The 18,080-nt window shown below is 38.8% G+C and overlaps 1 protein-coding gene across 2 annotated transcripts in view; it reads left to right on the top strand.

Moving 5' to 3' along the window:
* Window positions 1-18,080, top strand: part of PTPRA (protein tyrosine phosphatase receptor type A) — a 171,294-nt gene that overhangs the window by 57,555 nt on the left and 95,659 nt on the right. The gene's annotated exons all lie outside the window — the stretch shown is intronic.

Here is an 18,080-nt window from a genome sequence, read left to right as displayed (position 1 = left end):
AGTATCAGAGCATGATCATTTAATCTTCCACTCTGATCCTTTTCTGGGGGAAGTCTAGATGTAGACGGGAGAATCTGTTGTGGTGTTCCCATATTTCACCCCTTGGATGAAAATAATTGGTGATAGTTTTTTTCTTTTGGCCCTTTGGGTCTCCCATGAACATTTGTTTCCCTATTGTTATACTGGGTGTTGGATCCATTAATATCAGGTTTATTACCCACCACTTGGGCATAAGATTTATTATCCCTTTCTCCCCAGGGGGATCTCCTTCGGAGTTTGACTAGTATTCCTAGAGTTACTATGTTGATGAAAATATACATTGTCAGATTTTTTCGGGCATACTTTTAAAAGGGAAAAGTGCAGTTTGTATTTCTATGTGAAGTAGTTCTAGAAGTGTTCCTCTTCCGTGTGTGGGTTTGTGTATAGGTTTTCTTACAATGAAGTCCATTAATGGTTAAGAAGGTTTTATTGATTTTATCCTCCTTATCACTTTTATATTAGTTGCTTTTGGTTTCAGCAATCCTTTCATCTAGTGTTTTAAAGTTTTTCTGTATAATTTCCTCCCTCTCTTTGAATTCAGTACTATCTTGATCTATAGAGGGATTGGACTCTCACTTAATTCATCCTCAATTTTTGTTTAACTTCTTTAGAATATTTGATAATAAGTTGAATTAATTGGAAGGAGCAATTGGATGGAATTTCGTCCCATTCCTGTAAAAATAACTCCTTGTCAGAGCGAAATGCAGATGTTTTCTCTATACGCAAACCCTCTGGTATGAGTCCTTCTTTAACGGAGCCCCCAGTACCCCTGGCTAGGTATCTCCACCAAGGACCGCTTTCTAGCTGGAACAGGGGACAAATCGCAGCACTTCAGGGGACCGAGGCGTGGGTTGATAGCCCCCCATCACCATCGGGGGAGGAACCCTTTGAGCAATTTTAACACCTCTGTGAGTGCATTGATTAACACAGCATCTCTATGAGGTAAGTTCAGTGTCTCCATGCAGAGGGTGGAGACACTGAATGGTAGTCACACTGTGCAGCCCTGACCCAGGAAGCACCTCTTGTAGCCATCTGAGGAGTGGCCAGTGGAGTTATCCCTAGGCTGTAATGTAAATACTTCATTTTCTCTGAAAGACAATGTTTACTTCAAAAAGCATGAAGAGAATGATTCTACTCACCAGAACAAATACAATAAGCTGTAGTTGTTCTGGTGAAATTCAGTCCTAAATTTTGTATTCTATATCTAAATATAAAAAAAATAAAAATAAAAAATATATTTTTTTATTCTTTTTGTACAATATTCCACAGGGATTTTACCTTTTGAAATATGAGAGATTACCTTTTTGGATTTAAACAGAGACTCCACACACCGTAGAAAGCAACCCTCCTAAATAGCTTGTGCCATACAAGGAGGCTCAGTGTGTCCCTGCAGTAGGATGTATAATCTCTACACCTGCTTTCTATCAAACATTGTGACAATTTCTGCTCAGCTTGGAATATTTAACATGAACCTGTTACTTTAAGACATGTACGATCCAGGTGCATTGAACCTAGTGGTATTTTATGAACAAAATGTTGCTAGGTCATTCTGTTTTCCACGTTGGAAATTGGTGATTTGCAAATTCATTGCACTAAAAGCTCTGGCTCCACAAGTATTTACAGGTGCCATCATTAAAAACACTCATCCACTTAAGTCCACAATTACATGCAGGGCTTTATTGTAAAAAAATAAATAAAAATTAAATACACAATATTTTAAAATGTCTGTGATATGTCTAGATGTAGTTTAACCCTCCACCTAATACACGAAAATGGGAGAATTCTCTTGAAAATAGATGAGGAAATTGCAAATTTCCTTTTTTGTCACCTCCGTTCAGCTTTATTGACCGGACTTTCACACACAACCCCTGGCTTAATGAAAACACAATGGTTTAGCTAAATCTGGTTCCACTGTTTTACAACCGGACTAAATAGTTACACGTCACAAGTGAATTTGCCTTTGGGTTTTTTTTTGTTTTTTTTATATATATTTTTTTAAAATACACATTTTTTGTTATTTTTATATATTGTTTCTTTAGCCAGGTTTATGGGGCTTTGTCGTGTCTGTTATCTGGCAAGGATACTTAGTGCTTTTTTTCACTGCACCAAATAGTCCTCATGCTTCATCGTGGCAGTACAGTATTTAGACTGTTTTATCACAGACTGTGCGCTACATTATCCTGCTTGTATATTTAAAGACACAGCATAGGAATTATAACGGTGGTTATAGTGTCTGGAGTACCCTGGTGCTATCCTTTTATTCAGTTTCAAACCATTTTCAGTGGTTTAACATTAGAGAGATTCTCCAGCAGCCTCTCTACTCTGTACTGCTCTGGTTAGAGAGGAAGCATTACCTCCGCAAAAACAGCATTTAGCTTGTCGGCGATTTACTTTCTGACTGGGGAGGGGGTCTTTTTTGAGGTGCACACTCTTTGAAGCTAAAACAAGACAAGAAACAAACCTTCACATTGTTGCTAGTTTAAGACCTGAAATGTTAAGGCCTGCTTTAGGTGCATATAAATAAACTGTGTGTATAAATACAATGTGTTACATGTGCTTTGTGTAAGCACCAATTACTACAAGAAACATTTTTTTTGTTAATGTTTTAGTGAAATGGGCAGCATAAAGTGTTTCCTGCTTTCTAACCGGTAGTAGCACATTTCCTGCTGGCTAATGTTTTTTTTTTTTGGTTCTGTAATGGCTCCTCTAGATATATTATTAACATCTTCTTAAAATAGATTTATTTCTCCATCACGTTAGGGCTATAGTGTATTTATTTGTTGCCGTGTACAATGCCTCTAGAATTGCTATTGGAAGACTTTGTCATTGTGTTAAAGAGAAAGGGACATTACTGACCCCAAAAGTGGTGTGGGTTGAGATTTTATATTTATTATGGTATATTACATATACCACAAATCTCTTACAGCTTAATAATACATTTGAAAAATAATTGGGTAGTATGCATCTCGCATTGGTTAGCAGGAAGCCCCATGTTAAAGGAGAAGGCTAAACACCATAACAAATGTAGCTTCTTGTGGTTAAGGTACTACGAGGCACTGGGTTCCAGCCTTCTCCTTTTTCCTGTCCACTTGTTTTGGAGCGGCCACGATAATTGACACGTTACACTTCCAGTCTTGCTGGTCAGTGATGGGTTCAGAGCGAGGGGATATATGTGCCGGTAACCCATCTGTCATCTTGAGCTTTGAATTGGTGACAAACCACATAATGATTAAAAAAAAGTGGTGTTGTTTGGCACTGAACCATAAATAATAGTTTATTGAAATTGGAATTTAAAAAAATTTAGAAAAAAAGATTTGAGAAAATGCTCCAACACTGCAGGAGTCACAGCTAGTTTAACCTCCATTTTAACATTTCCATTTAAAAAAGGGAAACCTTTAACTTGTGTTAAACCTCCCACCCATTTTACTCTATATATGGAGACAAGGGAAAGGGTAGGGGGGGGGGGGGGGGGGCAAGATGGTGGTTTTAACACTATAGGTCTACTACATGTTTGTGCTCCTGACCCTATAGTCAGGGGCGTATTAGCCGCGAGGCAAACAAGGCATTTGCCTTGGGCGGCATTTTCCAGGGGGCGGCAAAAAAAGGCGCCCCCCAAATGCCCAAGGCAAATGTCTTGTTAGCCTTGCGGCTAACAGACATGCTGGGCTGCTTCTGGGCGGTCGGGCGGCGCTGCTGGGCGGGCAGCGAGGGAGCACTCCCCCTGAGCTGTCTGCTCAGCTCCCTCGCGCGCCGCAGAGTGAGGCTGGGAGCCGGAATATGACGTCATATTCCGGCTCCGCCTCCCAGCCTCACTGTGCGGCGCGCGAGGGAGCTGAGCAGACAGCTCAGGGGGAGTGCTCCCTCGCCGCCCGCCCAGCAGCGCCGCCCGACCACCCAGCAGCCACTGGACCACCAGGGAGAAAGATGACCCCCCCCCCCAGCATTCCCAAAGGTAAGGAGGCTGGGGGGGTTAAAGTAAAAAAAAAAAAAAAGGTGTTAATGTGAGTGAGTGTGTGTGTCTGTTAGTGTGTGTGTGTGTGTGTCTGTTAGTGAGTGTGTGTGTGTCTGTTAGTGAGTGTGTGTGTGTGTCTGTTAGTGAGTGTGTGTGTGTGTCTGTTAGTGAGTGTGTGTGTGTGTCTGTTAGTGAGTGTGTGTGTGTGTCTGTTAGTGAGTGTGTGTGTGTGTCTGTTAGTGAGTGTGTGTGTGTGTCTGTTAGTGAGTGTGTCTGTTAGTGAGTGTGTCTGTTAGTGAGTGTGTCTGTTAGTGAGTGTGTCTGTTAGTGAGTGTGTCTGTTAGTGAGTGTGTCTGTTAGTGAGTGTGTCTGTTAGTGAGTGTGTCTGTTAGTGAGTGTGTCTGTTAGTGAGTGTGTCTGTTAGTGAGTGTGTCTGTTAGTGAGTGTGTCTGTTAGTGAGTGTGTCTGTTAGTGAGTGTGTCTGTTAGTGAGTGTGTCTGTTAGTGAGTGTGTCTGTTAGTGAGTGTGTCTGTTAGTGAGTGTGTCTGTTAGTGCGTGTGTCTGTTAGTGCGTGTGTCTGTTAGTGCGTGTGTCTGTTAGTGCGTGTGTGTGTCTGTTAGTGTGTGTGTGTGTGTGTCTGTTAGTGTGTGTGTGTGTGTCTGTTAGTGTGTGTGTGTCTGTTAGTGTGTGTGTGTCTGTTAGTGTGTGTGTGTGTGTCTGTTAGTGTGTGTGTGTGTCTGTTAGTGTGTGTGTGTCTGTTAGTGTGTGTGTGTGTCTGTTAGTGTGTGTGTGTGTGTCTGTTAGTGTGTGTGTGTCTGTTAGTGTGTGTGTGAGTGTGTGTGTGTTTTGCCTGTGAGTGTGTGTGTGTTTTGCCTGTGAGTGTGTGTGTGTGTATTTAGAATGCGGGGCGGGGTAAAGGTTGGGGTGGGGGGGGCGCCTGAGTTTTGTGCCTAGGGCAGCACAAAACCAGGATACACCACTGCCTATAGTGCTCCATTAATTGTTTCCTATGTGAAGCATTTGGATGTGTATGATAAACTGGTAATTCATCCGCATCAGCCCCCAATGCACCTCCAGAGGGCACGAAGCCAAACGCATCTCCTTGTAGAGATGCATTGAATCATGAGTGTGGAGACGCTGAATATCTGTGCAGCACTGACCCCGGAAGAACATCTAGTGGCTGTCTAAGGCATGGTTACTAGAGGTGTTCCTTGGCTACAATGTAAACACTGCCTTTTCTCTGAAAAGGCAGCGTTTACAGCAAAAAGCCTGCAGGGACATGATATAGACACCAAAACAACAGCATTAAGCTATTGTCTAAGTGTTAGTTGCACTAATGTAATGAAGAAAACCAGGTGTGAGATTTGTTGGTTATTCTGAAAGCCATATGTGTTATGTTTTGCACAGAAAGCATATACAAGCAAACCGAATTTTACCCAGTGGTGTTTAACTGACAATATGGTTCAGTTTTCTACATTTATTTACGTATTCGTGTTTGATGGTTTCTAAGCTGCTGCGCCAACGAATGGATGGTACTGTATTCCGTAAAAGAGAAACCTGTAATTTCATATTTGTTTTACTAGCAGTGAGTTTATGAAACACACCTCGAACAGAACAAAGAACGATTGTCTTGTTTTAATTGTGGCAATATGGCTTGCGGCTTTGTGCGACAACCTGGGCGTACATCGAATCCTGACACTGCTACGCTTTAATACAGCTGGCGTTTACGTGTTTTGGTGGTTGTCACCTCAATCCTTCTTGTCCTTCATAGAATTATACCACAATTCTAACACCACTTTATTACACATTATTACTTTTCTTTTTGTGTATTGCACCCCGTCATTTACACTCAAAGCAACACGTTACATCCTTTAAATCAAGAATGAAAGTCCGCACCTATTGGTGGATTACATGGGGTCATTTTCGTTCTGGCCTTTGTTTTGAGTCCACAGGTACTGGGAGCAAATGTCCCACAGAGTACATAACTGTCGAAAACTGTCTGCGACATTTAAGGTTTGTTCTAAATAGCATAACAAGGAATGGGAAAAATTGGCTGAAGATCCACTATTTGAAGGACTATGACCACATATTTAGGATAACCACATAGAACGGACTTGTTACATTTATTTATTTATCACGCTCACTAGTTTGCAGAAATTGAGACAATCCTCCTTACATGTGGTTTCCCTGATTTTGAGTGTTAAACAATGAACATTTGTTATGTTATATATATATATATATTTTTAAACTACTGTTGATTTAAACTTTCAGTAATAAAAACATTTATGGGGTTAAAATAAATCCTCTTTTCGTTTCCAGCAGTAAGACGGAGGTTGCTAAGAAGCAGTAACTGTGCACGATCTAAAATGGCAGGTTTAATTTATTTATTTAAACCTATGAAAATTTATCCTTTTTAATGTGTAACCTTGCTTCTAAAATGTCCGTAACCACGCTCTGCATATGTGAAAGAGATTTTTATTATTTACATTAATGTAGTTAAGACAACAAGGCAAAACAGAAATTTATAAGCACACCACATTTTTTTTCTTTTCTTTAAATACGTGGAAACGTTTCAAAGTATATTTACACATTTTAACCCTTTCTGATTCCATGGGTGAGGAATAACACACTTGTTTAACGGGGTTAACTATGCAAGGCCAGCAGTTTCAAGAATAGCATTTGTTTCCTTGCAGTGGGCTACATTGTGAATTACATTATTACATTATGTGCTTCTATTTCCTGCCTTGTATCATTTTTGATGTTGTGATGAATGAATTTCTTCTAAGGTGATTGTTCTTTGTGTTAACTTCTTCAGTGCTGTCCTGTCTTGCCAGGACTGGTTTATGACTCTGTTGTCATTGAGATCAGAGAGGTGCCGTTAAATATAGGCAAAACATGCCTCTACCTCTCCTTAGTGCTTTACGTTCTCGCCAATCACATTGCTGGGGTAATTATTATTATTTTTTCCCCCTTGTTTAAAGGAACACGGCATTTTGGATGTGACCGCATTTTTGTTGTATATGAAATGCAGTAATAGTGCTGAAGGAAATTAAATAAATCTCCCTCAAGTTACTGTGATTTACTGCAAATGACAAAGCTTTGCAGCCTCTGCAGTAAGCTCTCGCCAGCCTAGGAAGTGGCTCAGAGAATCCTCGTAACTTTCTGTGCGATTGCTGAGCATTTTGCAAAGTATGTTTCTAGGGGAGCTGCATCTAGTAGTTTATTATAATAAATAGCCAGCCATAAAAGCTTCATAATACTCATGAATGAAATGACAAATGGACATTATGTCTGTCTGCCTCTCTCAATAGATGCAACTACATATGCATGGCTTTGTATGAAGTATTATGATATTAATTGCTAAACATTTGCACGAAAAGCAAATTAGATGCCGCACACAATACCTTCTCACCATGAATAAGCACATTCAGAGGGATTGGCGTTGTGCACAGATTTATTTTTAAGGAAATCATTTTCTATTTCTGGGATGTAATAATTGAATTTTCAGAAAATAAACACTGAACATCTCGAACATCTTCCTGCCACATGTAGCCATGGGTTCTTCTTTCAGATGGAATCAAAATGATGAATGAGTCTGGTCAACCACTGGGGCCCAGCCCATTGATGGAAACTTGTTTTGTTTACTTGAGTTGAGACAGACTGTTTGCTATTACATGGTTCTAAAAGTCCTTTATCTTTTTGTATAAAATACAGATAAATAAGATTAGAAAATCAGTTTATCTTGGCTATTCTATGTGTATGTGGAACTTTTTGTCACACTACTGTGTGTGTGTGTGTGTGTGTGTGTGTGTGTGTGTGTGTGTGTGTGTGTATATATATATATATATATATATATATATATATATTGTGTTTGTGTGTTGAGCAACTGCAACTTAAAGCGGCACTATCATGACGAAATTACGTTCCCCAATTGCTTCCTTTTCTCTCCCTCTCTCAGGATCTGTTCTTATTTTCTTCCTCTCTAATCTAGTTTTCTTTAAAATAGTCCCTACTTTGTCTTATGTATTTTTCCTGTGCATGACCAGCTTTGACCCAGAGGAGGAGCTAAGTTCTCTCCATTTCCTGTGGTCAAAGCAATTTTCCGACAATTCTCACCTTTCTCCTGCTGTTTCATTCGGCGTTCGAACGCCAGATAAACTACCGAATTTCATCCCAACAGAATTGGTGGCTGAAAGACCAATACTTTAGTAGATAGCTCCCTAATACCATGGGAATTAGGGAGCTATCTACTTGCGGCACGACTAGGATAGAAATTTAATTCATTCTAATGAAATTTCGAACCAAACAAAAAGTCCTGAATTGCATCCTAACACGAATGGACAAACTGTTTTCGTTCTGTTAGGACGAAATTTGTTAGTTTCACCGGCGTTCGAACACTGAATGATGCAGCTGGAGGAAGGCTGGATAGGAAAAAAGAACAGATCCTGAAAGAGGGAGAAAAGAGGTAGCAACTGGGGAAACGTAAGTTCATCATGTAAATTCTGTACATATTCCTATGCAAAAAGTTGCATTAATTGACGGGGAGCCATCAGCTGAAATTCTCAGCCAATCAATGACCGGCAGGTTTGGCATCCAGCTCCAACAGCTCTGGAGAAGACACTGCCAGCATGAGAGGACCTTCCGCGCCTGGCAGCACTAGATAACAAGGCAACATTTTGCAAAATGGTTTGTCCCATTACTAGGAAACATGGTCAGGGTACTCATGGCGTTCTAACCACTACAGTGAGCTTGGAGAAATCTGTTAATTCAGCCTTTCATTGTAGGAGAGGAACTGAGGAGACAGCAAAGTTGTCTCTTTAGTCTGTCACTATTTTTTTTTATTTGATTTTTTTTAACCCACACAGAGATTCTCTAGGTAGCACAATGGAAAATCTTAAAAAATACCACCCCAATGTGTAGAGCTGTAGAAATAATATTTTATTTGGTTTTCAGTAGAATTTCAAATTTAGGATTTTTTTATTATTTTTTTTGGCCATTACATTTTGTGTAACCATTTTTACTTTACTGCCATTTGATATTGATGCACACAGAAAATATCTCCCACCCATTCCTTCAGGCCTATGGTAAGACCCATAGTTACATATTAAGCCTATATGAATTGGTAGAGGTAATCCTGTTTCCTTCCCAAAGTTCTCTGCTACAGTAACTTCAATTTGAACCAAAAATAATTCATCCTTTGTTATAAAATGCAGACGCGGTATGAGAATATTAATTAACAGGCCATGAAATCTATACCACCTCTTGTCTTTTCGCCGTGGCATTCTTCCAGTACTGAAGAAGAAAGTGGCAGTGCCAGGGATCCAGCCCAGCTCCATACAAAAGGTGCTTTATTTGGAATTTTAGCAATAATACAGCTTAATCAGCATTGAGAAGGCTTATTATATGCTTTCTTTTAACCTGTCTTTTGCTGAATGCTTCATTTCTGTGCCTCCAGTTCAATCTGTCTCGCGCAAGTGCTTTCTTTAGTTATTTTGCGCAGTCCTTTTATTTGCGGTTTATCAGTTGTTAATGTAAACTGAATTTAAAATAGTTTCCTTCTTTAGAGCCTGTTTTAAGGCCTTAAATCCCTCTGTTTTGCCTTGTTTCTAAGAACTAGGAATGTTTGTGTAGATCTATACTGCAAGAATTTATAGATCTTAAAGGGTCAATCTAGGCACCGAGACCACTTCTCCCCAATGGAGTGGTCTGGGTGCCAACTCTCATCACCCTTAACCATGCAAGTGCAATTATTGCAGTTTTTTATAAACTGCAATAATTACCTTGCTGGGTTAATTACTCCTGACAGACAGCCACTAGAGGGACTAACGTGTTTTAACCCCTTAAGCAACATGGGATGGAGGGTGGGAGGGAGGGAGGGGGGCACTGCAGGAACCTGCAGTGCCAGGAAAACGGATATGTTTTCCTGGCACTGGAGAGTCCCTTTAAATAATGAAGCCTATGCAAAGATGCAATTAATGTTGGGGAAAATAAGAACTTCTGACACAGTAGCTGCCAATGCCACAAGTTAAGAATTTTTTTTTTTTTTTTTTTTAATTTACACCAATTTTTTTTTATACTAGTTAGTCAAGGAAGTAGGATTTATTTATTAATGTATTTGTCATCTCTAACTCTTAATTAAATTTTGTGTGTTTTGCTATGAGCATAGAGCTGTATTCTGAAAGGCAACGCCCATCACCCATCTTTTATTACCAATGACTGACCACGGACTTAACCATTTTTCTTCATTGATGATCCTCTTGCATGTCTTCATGGCAGCCATCTTGAATTGCTGTATGCTGTATTTTAGGAGATTTAATCACTCTCTTGAGTCAACAGTTTGTTTAACTTAATGATGAAAGAAGTAAATTCATCTTGTATGAACTGCTTTGGCAGTATGTTTTGGTGATCTTGGTCTGCTGCTGGTTGAAGTTCAAATGCATTTTGGGGCATTTTGGTGAGTTTTGACCAGTTATACCTTTCTGTAAAATTAGAATTTAATCTTACAGCTGCTGTCAGTATCCACATCATCCATGAAGACAAGTAAGCCTCATACATGCCAAGCTATAACGCTCCCAATTTTTAACAAATCAAGGATGAAAAAAATGTGCTTTGAATCACATGTGCTTCCTTTCTATGTCCGGATGGTCCTCTTTATAATTACACAGGTATCTCATGCACCAGCTGGATCTTCTCAAGGCTTTGATCTTCTGCTGGAAACTTGGATGGGTGTTCAGGATAAGTGATGGTCACCATGAAGGCTTTGATCTTCTGCTGGAAACTTGGATGGGTGTTCAGGATAGGTGATGGTCATCATGAAGACTTTTGATCTTCTGCTGGTATCTTGGATGGGTGTTCAGGATAGGTGATGGTCATCATGAAGGCTTTGATCTTCTGCTGGTAACTTGGATGGGTGTTCAGGATAGGCGATGGTCATCATAAAGGCTTGCATCTTCTTTTGGTAATGAGGAGAAAAAGTAAGGGTAAGCTAGATCCAGCAATACCGAAGGAATATCCTAACTGAAAGAGTCAGTGGGGTTTAAACTTACAACTGACCTAAACATATCTGGAGGTTGTATGTCCATTAGAAATTTACTTTGCATGGTTGCATAACTTTTCCTTTCTTGAGGCTCTACTCTGGTTTTAATCTTTTTTTGGAGTTTTATTAATAGTTTTTCAAACTCTTGATGTTTCCTTTCCTTTATTTTAGACACTCTTCTTGGTCTGTTCGACTGATCAATTTCAGCTAGCAATACCTTTTTAATAGCATTCACTTTGTACTAAATGTGTTCAGGGTCACTGCAAGGATTTTTACCACCCTAGGCCAAAAGCTTTGCCCGTGATGTGACATCACAAGGCCCCAACCATACGATCTGCCCATGTCATTACAGTTCCACCCCTTTTCAACATTTACATTAATCAAAATTATTATATGTTGCAGTTAAGCATATTTAGAATAGTAGATAACTTGCCATTGCTAAACAAACAAGCTACAGTGGTTTTGGTGCCTATAGTCTCTGTTTAAGGACAAAATAGCCAAACATGCAACTGGCTGAATTGGGGTGTTTTCCTCCGTTTAGGTTTTTGAATAAACCTGTTAAAACATAGCTCAAATTGTAAATTTTACTAAAGAGACATTTCATGCACCATTACCACTACAGTACACAGCAGTGCAGTACATAGGACTAGATGCACCGCGCCGGTGGCGCATAGAGTAAAGAAGAGGCGGTTGCCTTGCGCCACCTTTTCCAATGCGCTCTGGGCGACTGCCTAGAGGAAGCGCTGGCCCTGAATGTTGTTTAATTCAGGATGCTTTTTTTGTATCTTTTTGTATATGATATTCCCTTTTTTTTATTTTTTATCTTTGTATGTAACATTTAACCTGTGGTTGATAAGAAATGAGCGTGACTCATCTGATTACATGATGCAAGTGTAATTCATCCATTCTATGTATACAGCAACTGCATCATTCTTCTTGTGTCCTTGTTTGAGGAACGCGCATTTGAAATGAAGAATATTCTCACTTAATGGGTCTCTGTCTTCAGTGCACGGAACACTCAGATTGTGTAACAAGGGCTCTATGTAAATGTCTGAACTGAATAAAAATAGCCTAAATTGAATATATCGCTTGTCTGTGGATGAACAAGAGGATCCTGTGGCCTGTTCCTATTTTTACTCCATTAAGATTACAATAAAATCTTTAGGTTATGGAAATACCAGCTATTTACTGGTACGTATTGTCTATAATTCTCCAGATTGATGGGCAACTGTCCATAGATTCTACATTTCCATTTTTAAAAATATTTTAAACACATAAATTCTCACTGTGATGCCAAGACTGCGCCGAATGATCCTAAGCATCTGCTCATTCACCCTGATTTTCAGTTGTATGTAGATTGCTCTGAATTTTAGTTGTATGTAGATTGCTCTGAATTTCAGTTGTATGTAGATTGCTCTGAATTTTAGTTGTATGTAGATTGCTCTGAATTTTAGTTGTATGTAGATTGCTCTGAATTTTAGTTGTATGTAGATTGCTCTGAATTTTAGTTGTATGTAGATTGCTCTGAATTTGTTGTATGTAGATTGCTCTGAATTTTAGTTGTATGTAGATTGCTCTGAATTTTAGTTGTATGTAGATTGCTCTGAATTTGTTGTATGTAGATTGCTCTGAATTTTAGTTGTATGTAGATTGCTCTGAATTTCAGTTGTATGTAGATTGCTCTGAATTTCAGTTGTATGTAGATTGCTCTGAATTTCAGTTGTATGTAGATTGCTCTGAATTTCAGTTGTATGTAGATTGCTCTGAATTTCAGTTGTATGTAGATTGCTCTGAATTTCAGTTGTATGTAGATTGCTCTGAATTTTAGTTGTATGTAGATGGCTTTCATCACTCTCCATACTTTAATAATAACAAAATCCCTTTCCAGACTTACTGTTTATTGAAATCTGATATTGCTACCAGCCCAGATTAGCCATGCCTTCTATCTCACTCTGTGTAATCTTTCAATAATGAGTGTACTGATACTAAGCAAAGAGCCAGTTCCATTCCATAGTAACTATGCCCAGCTATTGCTTAACTTTAGCTCCCATGTGCTTTGCTATCCATTTTTATCCATTTAACATCTAAGGACCCCCAAACCATAACGGATCTTCCTCCATGTTTTAGAATCTGTATCCACAACAGACGTGAGATAAAGGTGTCCCGTTTGCTTTCTACAATAATAAACTCATTTGGATAAAGAAAAGGGGGTCAAACAACACTTAGCAGACCATTTTTGTTTTCTTTTAAAGATCCAGGACATCTTACTGCAGTAGCAGCTTTGTGTGGGAAAAAATGGTTTCCTAATGGCAACCCCACGCCCTTGTAGCAATTCCTAAATGTGCTTCAACAAGGAAACAATTACTTGCTGAGTTCAAAATGGCCAATTTCTCCCAGGATTAACAAGCTATTATTATTAATCACCGTCCGCAGAGACTTGAACACTCTCATGCTGTATTAGGCTGTATTGCTATCAGATCTTTAAATGTAAGATGAAAGAGCTCTTAAACTTAAAAGAAGAAATTCAGATAACTATAGATTCCTTTTATGAAGTTAAGTTTGTATTCCTTTTACTTCTTCTATAACACAGTTTTTCTCATACTTCGATACACGGTATCTTTTAGAACCCCTTAATTTTCAAGTTATTATGCTATAATATGCATTTAATATCCTATGCACATTGTGATGAACTTGAAATCCCTTTAAATTTGGGGGTAAAAAAAGCTGACGCTCTTTTTAAGGGGGTTGAGTGTTAATTTGAAGTGAACCTGTTGTGAAAAACATAATTTACCTGAAATCGCTCCCATATACATTGAATACACAATTTATCACAAAGATACATTATACCTCTCCGTGTAATGCTCACCTCTGGACTGTCCTGTGATCTTACTTTGCTCTCCACCTACAGTTTTTTTGATTTGCTGTGCTTGGGAACGCATCGCCAAGCAGGGCAAACCTCCTCAGTGACGTCTTAGTTCCACTAGTGGCACTTAGTTCCACACTTAGTTAACACTTAGTTCCACTAGTGGCAGCAAGGGAGTTTCCATAGCAACCTGAGCATATGCTCTGTGGTTTCTAGCGGGAGGAGAGCAGAGGGACCTCTTGTGGGAAGACTTTTCTGCTCTCCCTTATCAGTCAATTCCTCGGCATGCCGAGGCGTTGACTGACAGCTGGGAGAAAAACCCATTTTAAAATAGGATTTTTCTCCTGATCTATACATTTGCTAGCAAAACTGCTAGCACAGTGTATAAGTAGAGTCTGTAATGAGCAAGTAGTTTGGGGCATGGCATATGATCATTTTGGCTTACGCTGTTCTCAAATAATCGGCAAAACAATGATCTGGAGGATTGTTTTACTTGTAACACAGCCAGATGTAGACTGGTACTATCCAGGTGTCGAATAGCAAGGATTTATGGCCATTTTCCAGGTGAAGTATGGTGTTTGTCTGTTACTAAAGCACCTTGTATCATAAATGTACCACGTATATCCTCTGACACGACATTCCAGAAATGTCATAAAATTAAACCATATATGGATACTATTAGCAATCTTTAATTGCTTTATTCTTAACCACTTTTTTTTTTTACAATCTGATTATAATCTTATTCAATTTCACTGTTACCATTTTTGTAATTTTCCTTTTTTTTTTTATGTTTCCATAGATTTCCCCCCCAACAAATTAATAGCATGTTTTAATTAAAGGATCTTTTGATTGATTTATTTTAATTTTAAATCTACAATACTAAGTTGTTTTTTTTGTTTTTTTAAACAGCTTTATATTTGTCTCTTGGTTTGTTTGTGTTTTTTTTTTTTTTTCTGTTTAAATATGTGTAATTTGTGATTGGAACACTGTTTAGAGCTCTGCGTGGTCTCTGTAATGTTTTCCGTCATTTGTTTTTAATAAAACCCGCTGCCTTCTTTTGTACTGTGGCAGCGTGGTTAATCTGCTACACATGTACGACGTGCTGGCTGTGTTTAAATATTCAGCAAACATTAGCATGTAGTCACTAAGGCTTTTTGAAGTTCTTCAAAATGGAATAATTTCTATTCTATGTGTCTAGTAGTGATTACACCACTAGGAACAGACTGCAAAGCCGCGTATTGCTCCCACCTCTGACGTAAAACAGGCTTTCTCGAAAAATGTTTTGCTATTGTGATTTTTCAATAGATGCTGGTTATAACATTGCTGATTAATGACAAAAAAAAAATACAATTAAAAAAATTAAAAGACCAAAGATAAAAATTAAAACGATACATATAATATTCTTATCCACAGACTGCAAAAGGGGTGAAAATGTAATGTTTACTCTGTAGTTATCTTTCTGCTGTGAGATAGTGTTTGTTCATTGTCTGTGTACATGTGAAGCAATGACGGAATGGGATCATGTCATCTCACAAAACTGTATTGGAAGCCGAGCGTGTTTTCCAGATCAGATGTGAGCTGTTCATACTTTGTCTTTGCCTCTGGCTCGCGAGCTGTTCGAAGTCCTTAAAGTTCTTGCTATGTCTGAAGAAACCCAGATTAGTTTAGACCTGGGAAGTGTGTATTAATTATGGATGCATAAGGACAGTTTTTCTGTACTGCTCCTGTGAATTAATGCCAGTATTTTTTTGCTATTTGGTTTTTCTCTCCCCCCCCACCCCGTCTTCCATATTCAAATGGACGAAGAGGGACGCTTTAATTTTAGTTTTGGCAGTTGGGGTGTGGCCTGGGGCAGGGCTGCTCTGAAACATTTTAGGTGACTTACTAACATTTCATGCAACTAAAATGTAATTTAGAACAAGAACAATGTATCTTATTTATACAGACTGATTTCTTCACTCTTTTATTATATTGTTAAGACCTATTACTGTATTATTGCTGTGGAACTCTGTTATACACTCACATACACCAACAATATGGAGCTCGTAAAAAAGAGGGATATTAGGATCGAATGGAGGGACAGAGACATTTGGGACTGTCCCTCCTAAATAGGAACACTTGGGAGGTATGCATTTCTGTTTTACAAGTTTTGAAGGTCTGTATGTGCGTTCAACCCCCCCTGTGTATGTTGGTATGGTTGTGTGCATGGTCATAGCATTGTGTCTTACTCGTGAATCAAAGATTGCTACTTCGTTTACGACTGCCTTCTCCAGCTCTCAGACCTTTTCTATAATTGTAAAGCACTGCATAATATGTTGGTGGTATATAACAAAAACAAAGGATATGAGAACTCTGACGGACAAAAGCTTAGAGAAACTCCGTAGTTAGTTCTTCGGTAAATCCCCGCTGAGGTCTCAAAATTGTTTTGCTTACAGAGGGAACATATCTGAAGCACATCAGACTGATCTCACCTGAACCAAAATGCCGGCAAGTTCTCTCTGCACGAATGATACAGCAACCCCAGACAATTGTTTTGGCCTTCTTTGGGCCTCATCAGGGAGGTGCAACTTATACCACTCTAGGCACAGTGAGGATGTTGGTACTATATAAATGATAAAATTAAATTAATTCAAAATTTCCGCTAGCCATTGGTGAGTGATTTATCCCGCTAGCCCTGTGGAGTAGAAATTTGCTCCTAGTTAGGGTTTGCAGTGGCCAGTAACGTTTAAGGCATGGCTAAGTAGCATAGGACTTCAAATGTTTAGCCCTGATAATGATGTGTGTGTGAAGGGAGCGAAGGACAGGAGAATTTCCAAGGAAAAATGTTGACTTAGTTTTTAAATCCCTGGGTCTCCTTTTGGCTCCAGTCCAGCCCTGGTTGGTGCGCGAATGATTACAGATTTTTTAATATCTATTGGAAAGATAACAGAAGATTGCATATTGTGAGTTCAAGAATAGCCTCGTGTTCAAAAGGGACACCGAATCACAATCATTTTGGGAGGTTATAAACTATTTTTATACAATTTCTCACATTTCCTAGGGAGTGATATTTTGTTTTGCTCTGTGAATTGAACATCTATCGCTCTTACACCTTGATAAGACTTCCTCTGAATGATTACACATTCAGAATCTATGGGTAGATATAAATAAACAGACGTCTGCAGGTTTTATTAGCTTTTTAAACTAAAAGAAATGTAAATAAAATATCACATAGGGTATCCTCCGATGAATTATCTAATGTGGACACTTCCAGGAAACCTGCATGGGCAGAGATCCCAGAACAGGGTCTGGGGTGAGTGAGATTACTGTGAGACAGGATTATTCCCTCGTACAGAAAGCTGAGAGATAGTGTGAGTCATCAGTATCCTCTGGCGGCCCAGGAAAAACTTAAATGTCATTTTCTTAATATTCAATTTTCTTGTGGCCAACTCTCCATCTTTGCAAGGGGCTTTCTATTATTATTGTTACAATGAAGCAACAATGGAAATTTATATTAAGATCCATTCCGCCCTTCTTTTCAGACCAATTTTCTAAATACTTTAATTAGTCCCTGGCCTTATCTTAGTCTAGGATAGCCTTATGCCTATCCCACGCATGCTTAAACTCCCTCATTGTGTTAACCTCTACCACTTCAGCTGGAAGGCTATTCCATGCACCCACTACCCTCTCAGTAAAGTAATACTTCCTGATATTATGTTTAAACCTTTGTCCCTCTAATTTAATACTATATCCTCTTGTTGTGGTAGTTTTTCTTCTTTTAAATATAATCTCCTCCTTTACTGTCTTGATTCCCTTTATGTTTTTAAATGTTTCTATTATATCCCCCCTGTCTCGTCTTTCCTCCAAGCTATACATTCTACATTATGTCATGACATACATGGTAATTAAAAGGGATAATAAATTGTGCCTAAATATATATCCACAAAGTAACGACAATACAAAACAAACCTACATAAAGGAATACCACATGTGAGCTGTCACATACCTGCTAATATAAATACTGTTTAAAATTGTATTTATTGCAATGCTTTCTTTTCTTTGAAATACGTTTTTATTCAGACAGAAGATTGAGATTGAGTAGGATTTAAAATCATGAGTAAGTACTAAAATGTGTTACAGAGATGAAAACAATACATATTGCAATATAAGAAAGAGGATTGTCTGAGTAGACCTCCCTCTCTCCTTCCGAC

This window comes from Pelobates fuscus, chromosome 6 (genome assembly GCF_036172605.1).
Source record: "Pelobates fuscus isolate aPelFus1 chromosome 6, aPelFus1.pri, whole genome shotgun sequence".
In the NCBI taxonomy this organism is placed as follows: Eukaryota; Metazoa; Chordata; class Amphibia; order Anura; family Pelobatidae; genus Pelobates; species Pelobates fuscus.
Note: the sequence above shows the minus strand (reverse complement) of the source record. Positions and strands in the feature narration are given on the sequence as shown.